Raw genomic sequence first — 13,511 nt, 5'->3', positions numbered from 1 at the left:
AAGGTGTCCTGCCCTCTGTCCTCCACCTGGGCTGATCTTGAAGCTGGAACCTGCTCAGGGTGAGGTCCAAGAGTGATTGGCTGAACGGGGGGAAAGATGAACCCCGGAGTCTGCTGTGTGAGCACACCGCACACCCAGATACTCCCTTTACACACCCCTCCCACATGGACACAGACAGACACACAGCCCACCCAAGATGCATGGACACACACACAAATACCTCCACATACAAACAGCCCCATGCAGTTGAGATATTCATGGACACACACAACATCTCCAAACACACATATTCCCCCCGCCCCATGCAATCACACACAGATAGCAACACGCATCACCACACACCCTCCCATCACACAGCTTCCTGGGGTCCCCCCCCCAACCTCCGAGCCCCAAGAGCTTTCTCAGCCTAGAAACAGTACTTCCCCCGCCCCCAGGCAAGCAAGTAAGTAAGGGGGGCTGTCCAAAAGTTCTGAGGGCAGGGGATAGACAACAGCTGCCAGGGAAGAGGTGACCCTGTCCCCTCCTCCATCTGGGAGGGGACTCCATTGGTGCCCAAGAAATGAGAATTCCCCCTTAACTCTCCCCCCTCCCCAGTAAATAATGGGGCTTGGGGTGGCAATACATGCCTCATACACCTCGCACCCCCAGCTCACCACAAACTGGGAGGAAGAGAAAGCAGACAGGGTGATTGGCAGAGCTGGAAATTCCGCCCCCAGAGAGGCTAGGGGACATCCAAGTACGACCCAGCAGATCCCCACCCAGCGCTCCAGGCTCCCCGAGCACATGAGCAGGAGGAGAGGGGAGGGAGAACTCTCGGGGAAAGCCCAGCTCCTCCCCAGGCCCCTCAACAACCCAGCCCTGCTCCCGAGACACTTGCACAATAATTACAGTTACAACTCATTCCTCTAGATTCCTTCCTCCTTATCTCATCTCCTCCCTGGGAGCTAGGCCCTTTTGGGAAGAGAGGATTGAACAGGAAGGAAAAAAATGTCCCGTCTCATTTTCCCCTAAGCAGCCCACACTTCGGAGTCTTGCTTATTGCTTGAGAAGACAGCATAGCCCAGAGAGGGTGCGTCAAGTACCCCGGGTCACATAGCAGGACCCTCAGCTGCCAAAACGCCAGGCTCATTCTGTTCCTGGGATGGCCTACCCGCTGCCCTGGCTTTTGTGACTCTGCTTATTTAATTTATCATTGTCCTGATTTTCGTTATTAATTGCTAACTTACTGCAAGCTTTCTATGTGCCAGCCACAGAGCTAAGCGTTTCACATGGATTTCTTTTATTCATCGTTCATACAACAAATCTTTCTTGAGCATCTACTATGTCCCAAGCACTGTGCTGGGTAATGGGGAGAGAGCTGTGAACAAAATCAGCGAGACCTTGTCCTCATGGAGCTGATGTTTTAAGGGCAACAGACAATGGCCAGGTGAACTCATATATGAACCAGTTACTTCTAGACAGAGATAACTGTTGTCAAAATGGAACCAGGTGGTATGGTAGAGTGTAGCTGGTTCCTCTTGCCAAAGGGTCCACAGCAGCCCTTTGTGAGGAATGGCATGTGAGCGCAGAGTTAGGCAATGACATGAACCACGTGGTATCTTGGGAAAGAGCATTCCGAGCAACAGGACAGCATGTGCAAAGGCCCAGGGGTAAGATGGAATTAACAGAAAGTAGGCATGAGTGAAGGATCAGTCAGCAAGGTAAAGCTGCCTCATTAAATTTTCATATTAGACCCATTTTGCAGAGGTGGAAACTGAGGCTCAGAGAGGTGAAGCCGTCTTACTGGGGTCACACAGCTGGTAGTGGCAGAGCCCACACTTTAATCATCTTCCTCCTCCTCCTCTATGCCAGACCTTATTTTGGAGACACAAAGGTTAAAAACAAACAACAAAACAGTCCTCCAGGGGCCCTGAGCCTTGTAGGGAACTGATCCTCACCGAAAAGGCCCAGGAAGAGCCCAGCCAAGTCTCATGGCTCCCCCAGGGGCCGCTGTGTCTGGGTGCAGAGGGACTGGGGTCTAACGTGGCTCCCCACAGCCCTGCTGGGTGGCCTTGTGCTGGCCTCAAGCCCTCTTATGACTCCTCACGGACAAGAGTCCTTAACCCCAGGGCAGAGTGAGGACACTAGACTAATCCTAAAGGGAGGATGACAGGAGCGGCCACGCTCCCCAGATCCCTGACCAGGAAGGGTGGGGACCTCTCAGCCCTGCAGAGCCCAGAAGCAGGAGGCTAGGCTGATTCGCGCAGCCTGGTGCTGCCCCCTGGTGGCCATGACGGGGATGTCGGCGCCCGAACTCATGCAGTGTCGGTCAACTCTCTCATTCACACACTTTCAGAGCAACCCATTCAGACACGCAGTCAGGATCCCAACCCTGTGTTGGGAGGACGGTCATTCTCAAAATCTCCAGAGAAGGAGGCACTTTCCAACCCTATCCCAAGATGTATAACCTCAAGTCTAAACAAGGCAAGGACCCCGGGTCCTGGGGTGTGATAGCCAGATTTTAAGCTAAATAGTGTAGGCTATGATGAGTGGAGCATGCATTCATTCATTCATTCATTCATGTGTTCGTTCGTTCATTCATTCACTCGTTCATTCATTCGCACATCCAGCCTATATTTATTGAGTACCTCCTGCATGCTGGACACTGGGGGATTCAGTAGGCACCAGATCTCAGACACCAGCACGCATGGGGGTGTGGATGCCGCGGGTACTGGGAAGGGGCTGGAGAGGGGAGGTCAGCGCTTCAGCTGAGAGAGGGGTGCTGCTGGATTCCGGTGTTTCCTTTTTCCTGGAAGGCAGCACCTTTGTAGGAATTCGGAATAGGCTTCCTCGGGACGCTTCCCCCCCCCCCATCAGCAGAAAAATGGTTGTAATTGTCCCTAATCTACGGTGACCATGATGGTCACTTGCTATGCTAGGCACACCCGTAGCTAAACATTCTGTCTCTTTGCAGATGGCACCTTCACTCTCACTACACCTCACACTGTGGCCTGTGTGAGAGCTTCCAATAAATAGAACCATAGAAGAGGTGCTCTTTTAGGTCAGGTTTCTTTTGCTCAAATCATGTTATTTTTTGAGACATATTCACCTTGCTGAGTACATCAGTAGTTGATTCCTTTTATTGCTGTACAGTAATCCTCGGTATGAATGTAGACAATTGGTTTATCCAGTCACTTGTTGACAAATATTTGGGTTGTTTCTAAAGTTTGGCTATTAAGAATTTCTCATAGTGGTCTTTTTCTGGACATACGTTTTTATTTCTCCTAGGTAAAAATCTCGGAGTGGAATTGCTGGTCACAGTTGAGCGTATGTTTGCCTTTATAAGACACTGCCAGTTTTCCAAAGTGATGCAGCATTTTACACTCACACCAGCAGTGTGTGAGGTAGTAGTCGTTCCATATGCTTGTCAACACTTGCGATTGTCTGGTTTTTTTTACAGTTAAACCAGTGGGACCTATGGTTTTCAATTTGCATTTCCTAGATGGCTAGTGACGCTAAGCATCCTTTCGTGTGTGTATTGGCCATTTCTATGTTTCCTTTCATGAAGCGTCTGTTCAGGTCTTTTGCTCACTTTCAATATTGCATTTTAAAAGTAACTATGATTGAGTTGAAGGAGTTCTTTCATATTCTGGATACCTGTGCTTTGTCACACATACAGACTGCAGATATTTTGTTCCAGCCTGTGTCTTGCCTTTTGTCTTATCTGTGGTGTCTTTTGAAGAGTGGGCGCTCTCAGCTGGGATGAGGTCGTGTTTCAAGTTTTTCTTTTATGGCTTGTGCTTTGTGTCCTGTGTAAAGAAATCTTGATATACAAACACATTTGTTTGTTTTCGGCTACTTTCCTTTTTCCGGTGTTGCTTTTTTATTTTTTACGTACTTCCTTTTTAATTAGTAAAAATAATGACGTGGTTCCAAAGTCAAGCCGATAAAGCAAAGTATATTTACAGAGGTCTTTCACCCCTGTCGCCCCCAACAGCAACCATTTTCGTTTTTTTCTTTATTAATCTTTCTTTTATTTCCTCTTGGAAATTATATAGCTCCCTCCCTGTTTCCTTACACAGAAAGTAGTGAAATAGATTTGTTTTGCTGAACAATATGTCCTGGAGAGGCTACACCATAGTAATATATGGAGATTTTTGTCTTTTGCCATTTTCATCTCCTTCCTTCCTCTCCCTAACCCCCACCTCTCTCTCCCTTCCGAAGTCACTCCCCACTCTTCCTGTATTTTTGGTAGCTGCTGAGTAGCTAAACGGATAGACATGCGGGTTATGTCTAGTCTTTTGCTGCTGTATGGAATCGCCTGTGCCTATGTCATTTGCTATTTTTACGAGTCTATCTTTGGGATAGATTTCTAGAAAGAGTACCACATAGCAGAGTAACTCTGCGAAATATCACCCAATCTCGTTTCCCCCACAGACTGGTCATAACTTTGGTTTCTGGCAGCCTGATAGACGAGCGGGCTATCCCGGACGTTCCCCAATATTTTGCAGTGTCGTGAGAAGCCGTATACTGTTCAAGTGCACAGACCTTGCTGCATGCCTTTGTTCACGCAAATCCCTGCTGTGCCCTTCCTGGCTGTCACCCCAGCGAAGGCCCTGAGCCAGCCTGGGCACAGAGGCCAGGCTTTGGGAGCATCGCGTCTGGGCTATTCGGGCCGTTAGTCATTTCCCAGTGACAATGCTGGCTTCATTTGCTGCACCTGGCTGAACCCATGGCCTGGGTTATGTCATTCGATCTCACAACAACCCTCCAAGGTAGATATTATTCCCATTTTACAGATGAGTAAGCCGGGGATGGAGGGTTACCGACACTGAGGCTCTTGCCCAAACTCACACAGCTAAACGAGCGAAAGAGGCAGCTGGACTTGTGATAGACACACACACAGAGAAATGTGTGTATACACCTGTGGTACATGTGTACATGCATATGTGTGTGCTTGCATGTCTATACACGTATAGACATGTGTATACATGTGTATGCATCTACGTACATATGTGCAATACGTACCTGCATTTCTTTTTTTTTTTTAAGTTGATTTTTTTTTTTAATTGGGGAATTGGGGGATGGGAACAGTGCTGGGGAATTGGGGGAAGGGGAACAGACAAGTTGCTGTCTTTTTGTTCTTCAGTTTAGTTGTGGAGGACGTTGCTTCACTGGCCCAAGATGGCACCATCATTGCGCTCTTCCCGGGCGAGGCACATCAGTTGCTGGCTTCTGGACGGCCACTCACGGCGGCTGCTGGCCGCTCACGCTGGCTGCTGGCTACACACGGTAGCCCATGGCAACCCACTGCCACAGGGGCTGCAGCCTACGCCGTCGCCGGTGACTCACGGCAGCCCAGCTCCAGGTTGAGCTGTTGTTCAGCATCTTAGCTGTAGAGGGTAGTGTCACTGGCCCTCATATGTGGGATCCGAACCGGGGCCCTCTGGCGTCCCAAGCCAGCTCTCAACCATCGCGCCACTCGGCCGGCCCTGTACCTGCATTTCTAAATAAGAGGACGTGAACATCCTCACAGCTAGACCTTTGCATACAGCAGGACAAACTCCTCCAAGCAGAATCACTACCTCTGATCAGATTCCTGTCTCTAAGGCTCCAGATCATCTCTCCCATGCTGCCCTCTGTCTGAACCATGGCTCCAGCTTCCACTCCACCCGCAGCGTGCGGCACTGGACCAGTGACAGGCCATCTCCAGAGGTCCTCAAGCTGGGCACCGGGGAGGCCCCGCCTCCTCCCGCAGAGAACCGGGAGGAAGCCCACCCCCTCTGGCCATTGTGAGGACACACATCACAATGGCTGTCCCCCGAGCCAGGCCCAGCAGTGCCCAGAGAGGCCTGCATTTCTGTGTGCAGGCAACCAGGCCACAGTGAGGACGCCTGGAGACAAGCGACTGGCCGCTCAGAGCTTGGAACCTGACGCTGCCTGGGTACTGTGGCCGGAACAAAGGGCCTCCAGGGTACCAAGATGGAACCGTCCCCAGGGTGAGGGTCCCTCCATTCAGGTGCCCGGGCTGGGAGCGGCCAGGGCCAGGCTGATGGTGGGACCCTCAGGAAGCAGGAGAGATTATGTGTCTGCTTGCTGAGCTGGGGGCTGATTCCTGTCCTCACCCTGACCAAGTCCTGCTGTCCCCCACCAACCCGGGGACCACAGGACCCAATGGGGACAACGTGGGGCCTCTGACATCCTGTGCCCTCTCTTAAAGTGTCCCAAGAAAGTCACGGACCAAAGCTAATGACTCCCCTATGTCAGGTATGACGTGCCTTCCTCTCCCCAAGCCCACTCCCTACCCCGTGTGGCCAGGGGCACCTAGGTGGATGGGGCGGGGTGGGGTGGGGTGGGGGGTCCTGGCCATGCTGTTGTGAGCTTGGGTGTCACCAAATCTCTTTGAATCTGTGTTTCTCATCTGAAAGATGGTTGAGGGGATTAAAAGCGATGATTGCCACAGGGCCAAGGAGTTGCTAGCTTGGGGTGGATCAGAATGACTTTCTAGCTGACAGCCCTGGGCCAGGTACTTCATGTCTGACTTCAGTTTTTTCACCTGTAAACTGGGTACGCACACCAGCCCCCAGCAGAGTTGCTGGAGGTACTGGATGGGTGTGAATCCACTTCCTATCCTACGGAGTCTAGACTGTGTGGTGAGAAGTGGGGACGGGCTTCCTGGTTTCTGGTTGCTCCGACTCTGGCGGGAGTCACTGGGAGGAGAGAGCCCAGGTGACCCCCTCAAGCCATGAGGCTCCTATGCTGCCAGGGGCAGGTTCCCACGCAAAGTGCCCGCGTGGTTCCCAGTGAGACACACAGGGATCCCACCCATCGCCCACACTGTTAAAAACGTGGGGCTCCCATCCTGCCCGCTCCCAGACCTCACTCGGGGTATCCAGGATTCCAGGATTTCTTGTCCAAACAGGCTTCTGTCTGCATCCAGGTCTTGTGTGGGGACTCCCCCTGGTCCCTGAGGGCCGGCCAAGGGTTGACTACTGTGAGGTGAGGGACAGAGCTGGGTGTCCACATACTGTGAAGAGCCTCTTTCAGATCAGGAGGGAGCCAAGGTTGGGTAGAACGGAGGCAGACCTGGGGCCCAAACAGCCCTTCCCAGAAGGAGTACATAGAGCGTCGCCCCTTTTGGAGCCATCCTGACCAGAGGCAAGGGGCATGACACTTATAACCTGTGCTCTGGAGGCAGGCATATTAAGTTCCACCCTGAACTCTGATACTTATTTACTGAGGGACCTCAGGCAAGTTCCTTAACCACTCGGGGTCTAGTTGCCACATCTGCAGAATTAGAAAAATGTCACATAGCTACCTCGTTGGTGTTTTGGCAGGAGTAAATGGAGTGGGGCCGGCCGAGTGGCTCAGTTGGTTAAGAGTTAGCTTAAGAGCGTGAGCGCTGAGCAACAGGGCCGCTGGTTCGATTCCCACATGGGCCAGTGACGCTGTGCCCGAGCTGAGCTGTCGCTGAGCTGCCAACAGGTGGCAGGATGGCTCAGCTGGTGAGAGCACGTGCTCCTAACAACAAGGTTGCCGGTTCGAAGCTGGGCTATGCCCGCCTGCAGCTAAGACTGAACCCGGCACCTTGAGCTTAGAGGTCACGAGCTGCCAGACGGGCAGCCAGATGGCGACTGGCACCCTCCACACCTAAGATTGAAGAGCAACAACTTGGCTGGTCCCCTTTCCCAATTCCCCAACACTGTTCCCCTCCCCTCATCCCCCAATTAAAAAAAAAAAGTAAATAGAGCGAGGGATGTAAACTGTTTAGTGCAGAGTTTGGCACAGAATAAATGCTCAAGATTAAAAAACAAACAAACAAAAAGGATGATGGGGCCCCATGCTATTTCTGCATCCTCAGCTCCCTGGCATTGCCTCCTGCAAGATGTTACTTACATCCTAGGACAATTTCTGGAGTCAGAAATGCCTGTGTTCACCTCTGCCCTCCTCCATGTAGGAGCTATACCACCGCAGGCAGCTTGAGCCATCCCTCCAGGCCGCCGGCTTTCTCTCCTGTAAAATGGGCGTCCCCCCCAGGCTGGCCACGTGTTCAGCTCAGCGACTGGCATGGAGTGAGCCTTCAGATCTGAGGGTGTTTTTCCTTCCTCTCTCCCAAAGAGCCTCCTCCTCCCCCGCCTCCAGGAATTCAAGCACCTCCCCCAAGGTCCTGCCCAGGTCCCCGAGTTATTCACACAGGTGAGTGCTCCCGCCTACCTCCTCTCCTTGCCCTGACCACCTGCGAAGACTCTGCCCATACAAACAGCATCTCCTCTGGGAACCCCCCCTCCCCTGCCCCCACAGCTGTGGGACCCCCACAGCGCCCACGGCTGTAAGCACTTCTCTCCAATGTGAAGTCGCTGGTACGGGGGTGGGGCTGGCACACAGTAGCTCCTCAGAAAGTTTGTGGAGTTGAAATCCTGTTCTCTACAAAGCCCCTACTCCCAACCACGGACCCCAGCGTGGGGCGTGGTCTGTGGGATTTTTAAACGAACCTGCCAAGGAACCCGGGAACGCTCTGCAGGTTGAGAGTTGCCCGGTTGGGCTGTAAATTCCCAGTGGGCAGAAGAAAGATGGCGTCTTCACCGTTGGAAAGGCCAGCAGAGCCCTTGGGTCACCCCCGTCTAGCCATACGTAGTTCTTTCCTTACCAAACCGGGGAGTCCGCACCCCCACACATCAGACTTTAGCTCTCCAAATCCCAGCACCCCTCACCCTGCACCCCAGAAGAAGCCAAAATCTGTAGTGGTTGGAGCCCCCGACAGTCCATCCTGACCAGGCCCTGAGCCCTCGTCCACAACCCCAGAGCTCGCTGGGATCGAGATTTCCTGATGGTAAATTCAGCCAGAACCAAAGCCCGTCCGTCTCTGCACACCTGAGATGACACACATGGCTGCAATGTTTAAAAGAGCTGAACACACTCTTTTGGGTCCCGCTGTATACAAATGCAAGAGACAAAAAGAATGCCACCAGGAAGGGTTTTTGGAGGGTGGTCTCTCTTTCAAACACAACTGCTTTACCAAGAGTATCAGTCAGAGCTTTTTAACTGCAGGTTTAGAAACCAGCTCTGGCTGAGTTAAATGAAAACCCAAAAGGGGTGTGTGTGTGTGTGTGTGTGTGCGCGTGCGCATGTGCAGGTGTCCTTGTAAACTCATTGAAGTTTAATCAAGTTTAAATTCAGACATGCTCCCCAATTTCCTGGGTCCCTCGGCCAGGGGAGGCAAGCTGTCTTGACTGAGAGAGGTCCCTGAGCCCTGAAGACTGGCAGTAGGTGGGAAAGGGATTGCAAAGGACATGGGACCCATCTGGCGCACGCAGCACCTGCAGACGGGGCAGGCCATGGGAGGGTCCCCCAGGGGTGGACACTGGGGAGGAGGAGGGGGCGTGGTGTCTGACTTGCCCCCTCCCTGTCCCCCAAGCTGCGTTCACTGGCACGCCTATCATGGTGTCGGCCATACCTGCACGGTCCTGGTGTCCGTACTGTGGGAGCTACATCGTCCCGGTGACCACCCGGGTCCCCGGGGTCCTCCCCTGGCTGCTGTGTACGGGCCTCTTCATGTTTGGGTGAGTGGGGGCCCTGAGCATCGGCAGGGGTGGGCCTGCTGGGTGGGAAAGGCTGGCTCCAGGCAGAGGGGGCAGGGCAGGACCAAGGATGGGGTGCCCAGGCTTGGCTTGACCCAGGGCCAGTCCCGCGCACCATGGCCCCGGCCAATGGCCCGCTGCTCCCGAGGTTGCAGGTGTGTCCTGGGCTGCTGTCTCCTCCCCTTCTGCGTGGACAGCTTGATGGACGTGAAGCACACGTGTCCCGTGTGCCACAACGAACTCTTCCGCTACCATCACCTGTGAACCTCCGTAAAATAAATGGTCATTAAGTGACCTTTACTCGCCCGTGTCTGTCCTGCTGGGGTTCCCCCACCCCACCCCTGCCCCATAGGGGTGTTAAGGGATTGAGGCGGTGCCCACCCGCCCTTCCCTCTGCCCTCGCGTCCCCAGGGAAGGTCAGGTTGGCGCTCAGACCGAGGCCTGCACGTGGCCAGTGCCCAGTCGGCACTGGGTGAGCGAATGATGGTACACGTGGTAGCCCAGTCCTCTCTTCTCAGGGCCCGCCCTTTTCCGGCCTCTGAAAATCCACAATCCATTGGTCAGTTCCCATCTTTCCCGGCTCCTTCCTGTCAGGCCAAGCTTCCCTTCTTTGTGGGAATCTCTCTGCAACTCCAGTAAAGGGCGGGGGTGGGGGGGTACCTGTACTTCCTGTCGTCTACATCCACACCTGCCACCCACACCTCGACCCACATCCAGGCCCACACCTGGCCCCCTGCGCTGCCCGCTTAAACAGTGATTTCCGGTTGCTAAACCCAACATTCACTTACCTGCCTGGCTTCTCTGCAGGCCCTGGCGCTGTCTGCAGTCCGCCTGTACTGCAGCGGGTCCCTGGCCACCACCTGCGCGCCCTGTCAGGATGCCCTGTCCAGCTGAGGCCCCCAGTGTCCTCTCTCAGGTCTTGTCACGCCTGAGGCTTCTCTCCCCGCCTGCAGCCCAGAGCCTGCCCCTTGGATGCCCCAGGGGCCCTGCAAACCCAACAGGTCTCAAGGTGACACCCTCCTCCCATCTCCTCAGTGGCCCTCATGGCTGGGCTGGTATGGCCACCTCCCTGTAGCCCCTCTTCTTATCCCAGACCCCCCCACCCCGAGTCCCTCAGCACCACCCTCAGTCCTGTCCGTTTTGCCTGGCAATGATTTCTTTCCCACCATTACCCCACCCTGGTCTTCCTAGGAGGAGGCATCACCCCCCCACCCCAGACTCCCTGCCTGTCTTGCCTGCCCCTTCGTTGTCACCAGCAGCCAGTGGCTGACACAGAGTAAGCTCAATTGTCACAGGTGAGAATTAGTAACTTCAGGTCTGATTATGCCAGACACCTGCCGAGAACTCACCACTCTCAGGACCGAGGACACTTTTATTTTATTTTTTTATTTTTATTTTTTTAAAGATTTTTATTGGGGGATTGGGGGGATGGGAACAGTGCTGGGGAATTGGGGGAAGGGGAACACACACGTTGCTGTTGTTTTGTTCTTCAGTCTAGTTGTGGAGGACGTTGCTTCACTGGCCCAAGTTGGCACCATCATTGCGCTCTTCCCGGGTGAGGCAGATCAGTCGCCGGCTTCTGGACGGCCACTCACTGCGGCTGCTGGACACTCACGCTGGCTGCTGGCTACACACGGTAGCCCATGGCAACCCACTGCCACAGGGAATGCAGCCTACGCTGTTGCCGGCGACTCACCGCAGCCCAGCTCCAGGTCAAGCTGTTGTTCAGCATCTTAGCTGTGGAGGGCAGTGTCACTGGCCCTCATATGTGGGATCCGAACTGGGGCCCTCTGGCATCCCAAGCCAGCTCTTAACCAGCGCGCCACTCGGCCGGCCCCGAGGCCACTTTTAGCATGGGGTCACCTGAGGCCATTTGTGAGCTGGTGCTGCCCCCCTTCCTTACTCTGTGCTGCTGTCCACCCTCTGCAGTGTCATTGCTCATTCTCAGGTCTCTGTCACTTCCTCAGGCCCTTGGTGCCCCCAGGGCCTGGAGGGGACAGGTGGGTTTATGGGAGCCAGGAGGGGGAAGCAAATCTTCCCAAACCTGTCCCCATCCCCCAAGAAGAGGTTTATTCTGTCAAATTCCCTCATGGCTACAGCACACTAACTCTGCAGGAACTTGGCAGCTTTCAATGTTAAAAGGCCCCAAGTCGGCTTAAGAACAGGATCCCTTGTGGGTAAAATGGAATCTGCCTGGGGAAGGGGTCAGCGGGGAAAATCCAGGGCACAACCAAGGGGCTTTTATTTGGCAAAATATAAAAAATATGATCCCACCCATCTTTTCAATTAAAATTAATTTCACAGAGACGGGGGAAGGCAATTGAGAGAATCGGGGCAGAAGAAATAGGGAGATAAGGGCCTGTGAAGTTCATTTCATTACTAAAATGCGGCAGGCAGTTGGCTGTAATGCTCACAGGCACCCCGAGAGGGCAGTGCTCCCCCACCCTGCAGATGCAGACCTGGAGACTCAGAGAAGGCTTTTACAGGTCTAGAACCTGGACCAAAGGTCTAGTACCTGCCCCTATGCCATCTCCTGCACCCCCAGATGCCCCGGAGAATTCCTAACCGACTTCCTAATCGGCACTAGCTGTGGGGCTGGGAGAAACCCATTTTAGCAAGATGTTAGGATTACAGTAGACAGTGAAGCATTTGACACAAACTAGGCAGCCGGTACCTGGGAGCCAATCTCTCAGGAGTAATATATCAGGATGGTGGGGTGCGAAAGGAACTCAGGTCGACAACACAGGTGGCTGCCATCTGGACTCTGTGTCTAAAGGAGAGCCCTTGTTGTCTCAAACGGGACAAGGGTTGTTACTGAAAGTGGAAGCAAATCACTGAGGCCAGCACGGGCCCACAGGCCACCACTGTAGAGGAAGAAGTGTGGACCTGGGACTGGCCCATCGTTAGTTCGGAGCAAGTCCACACCTCTGCAGCAAGTCCACACCTCTGCACCAGGCCATGCGGGTGGCAGTCACAGGGCATGCCTGGCTGTGCTGGCGAGGCCAAGGCCAGCCTGTGGCTGGAACCGGATACATCTGCAGAGCTCGACTCGAGGCCAGAGTTCTGATCGCACGCTCACCAGGCAGCTTGCTGGTTTTGACTCGGATCCCCAGATAGGCCACAGACATCAGCGTTCCGCCCCATGACGGCGACTTCTGTGGCAAACGCAGTGCCTTTGTGGCGCGTCAGGGCTCCGCCCGCTGTGTGTGGGTGGTGTCCCAGGTCCTCCTTCACTGGTCTGGCTCAGCCACCAAGGCGCCTTCAACAAGGTCCTGCCCAGCTCCGGGCAGCACCCTTATGTGAGCCCACGGATCAACCCTCAGGCCTTTCTGATTTCGATTGCCCAGTGTTGAGAATGTCATTTGCCTTTGAAAACACTTTTAAAAATTGGAGTCATGTTGAAAATCCACTTTTCAGCTCCTTTAAAAAACTCTGACGGTCTAGCCGCACAGGATCCTTGTTCAGCCGCTGCTGTCCCCTTGGCCCAGCCCCACTGATCCCTATGGTCCCCGTCATCGCAGGGCCGCCTGACTCGCTTAGACACCTTGACCTAAACTGTTTCAATTTCTTAATTTTTCATGTCAGTCTGAGGCCTGGTCCCAGGGTGGCCTTGGTTCTCCTGTCCCAGGATCTCACTGTAGTCAGGCTGGGGCACATTGGGGTCGTGGCCCCATTCTTTTCACGTACGCCTTTCCCTAAGAATCAACTTGGCTTCTCCAAGCTCAAGGTTTGTCTCTGCACGAACTTCTGGGGACTGCCAGGTGTGCCCCGGGCACCCTGCAGCTCTCACCTGAAAGGAGGGCAGCCGTGGGATGGCGCGGTGCTGGTAACGCTGTCTCCAGGCCAGCTCCGCATTTAGCATACCCGACAGCCCAGCCAGGTCACTCAGTGTCCAAGCTTATGTCCTGGCCATGGTCCCTGTGGGCTGCCCAGATGCCTCACTGGGAACTGGGC

Source organism: Hipposideros armiger, unplaced genomic scaffold (assembly GCF_001890085.2).
Source record: "Hipposideros armiger isolate ML-2016 unplaced genomic scaffold, ASM189008v1 scaffold_461, whole genome shotgun sequence".
Taxonomy (NCBI): domain Eukaryota; kingdom Metazoa; phylum Chordata; class Mammalia; order Chiroptera; family Hipposideridae; genus Hipposideros; species Hipposideros armiger.
This window is presented reverse-complemented; position numbering follows the sequence as displayed.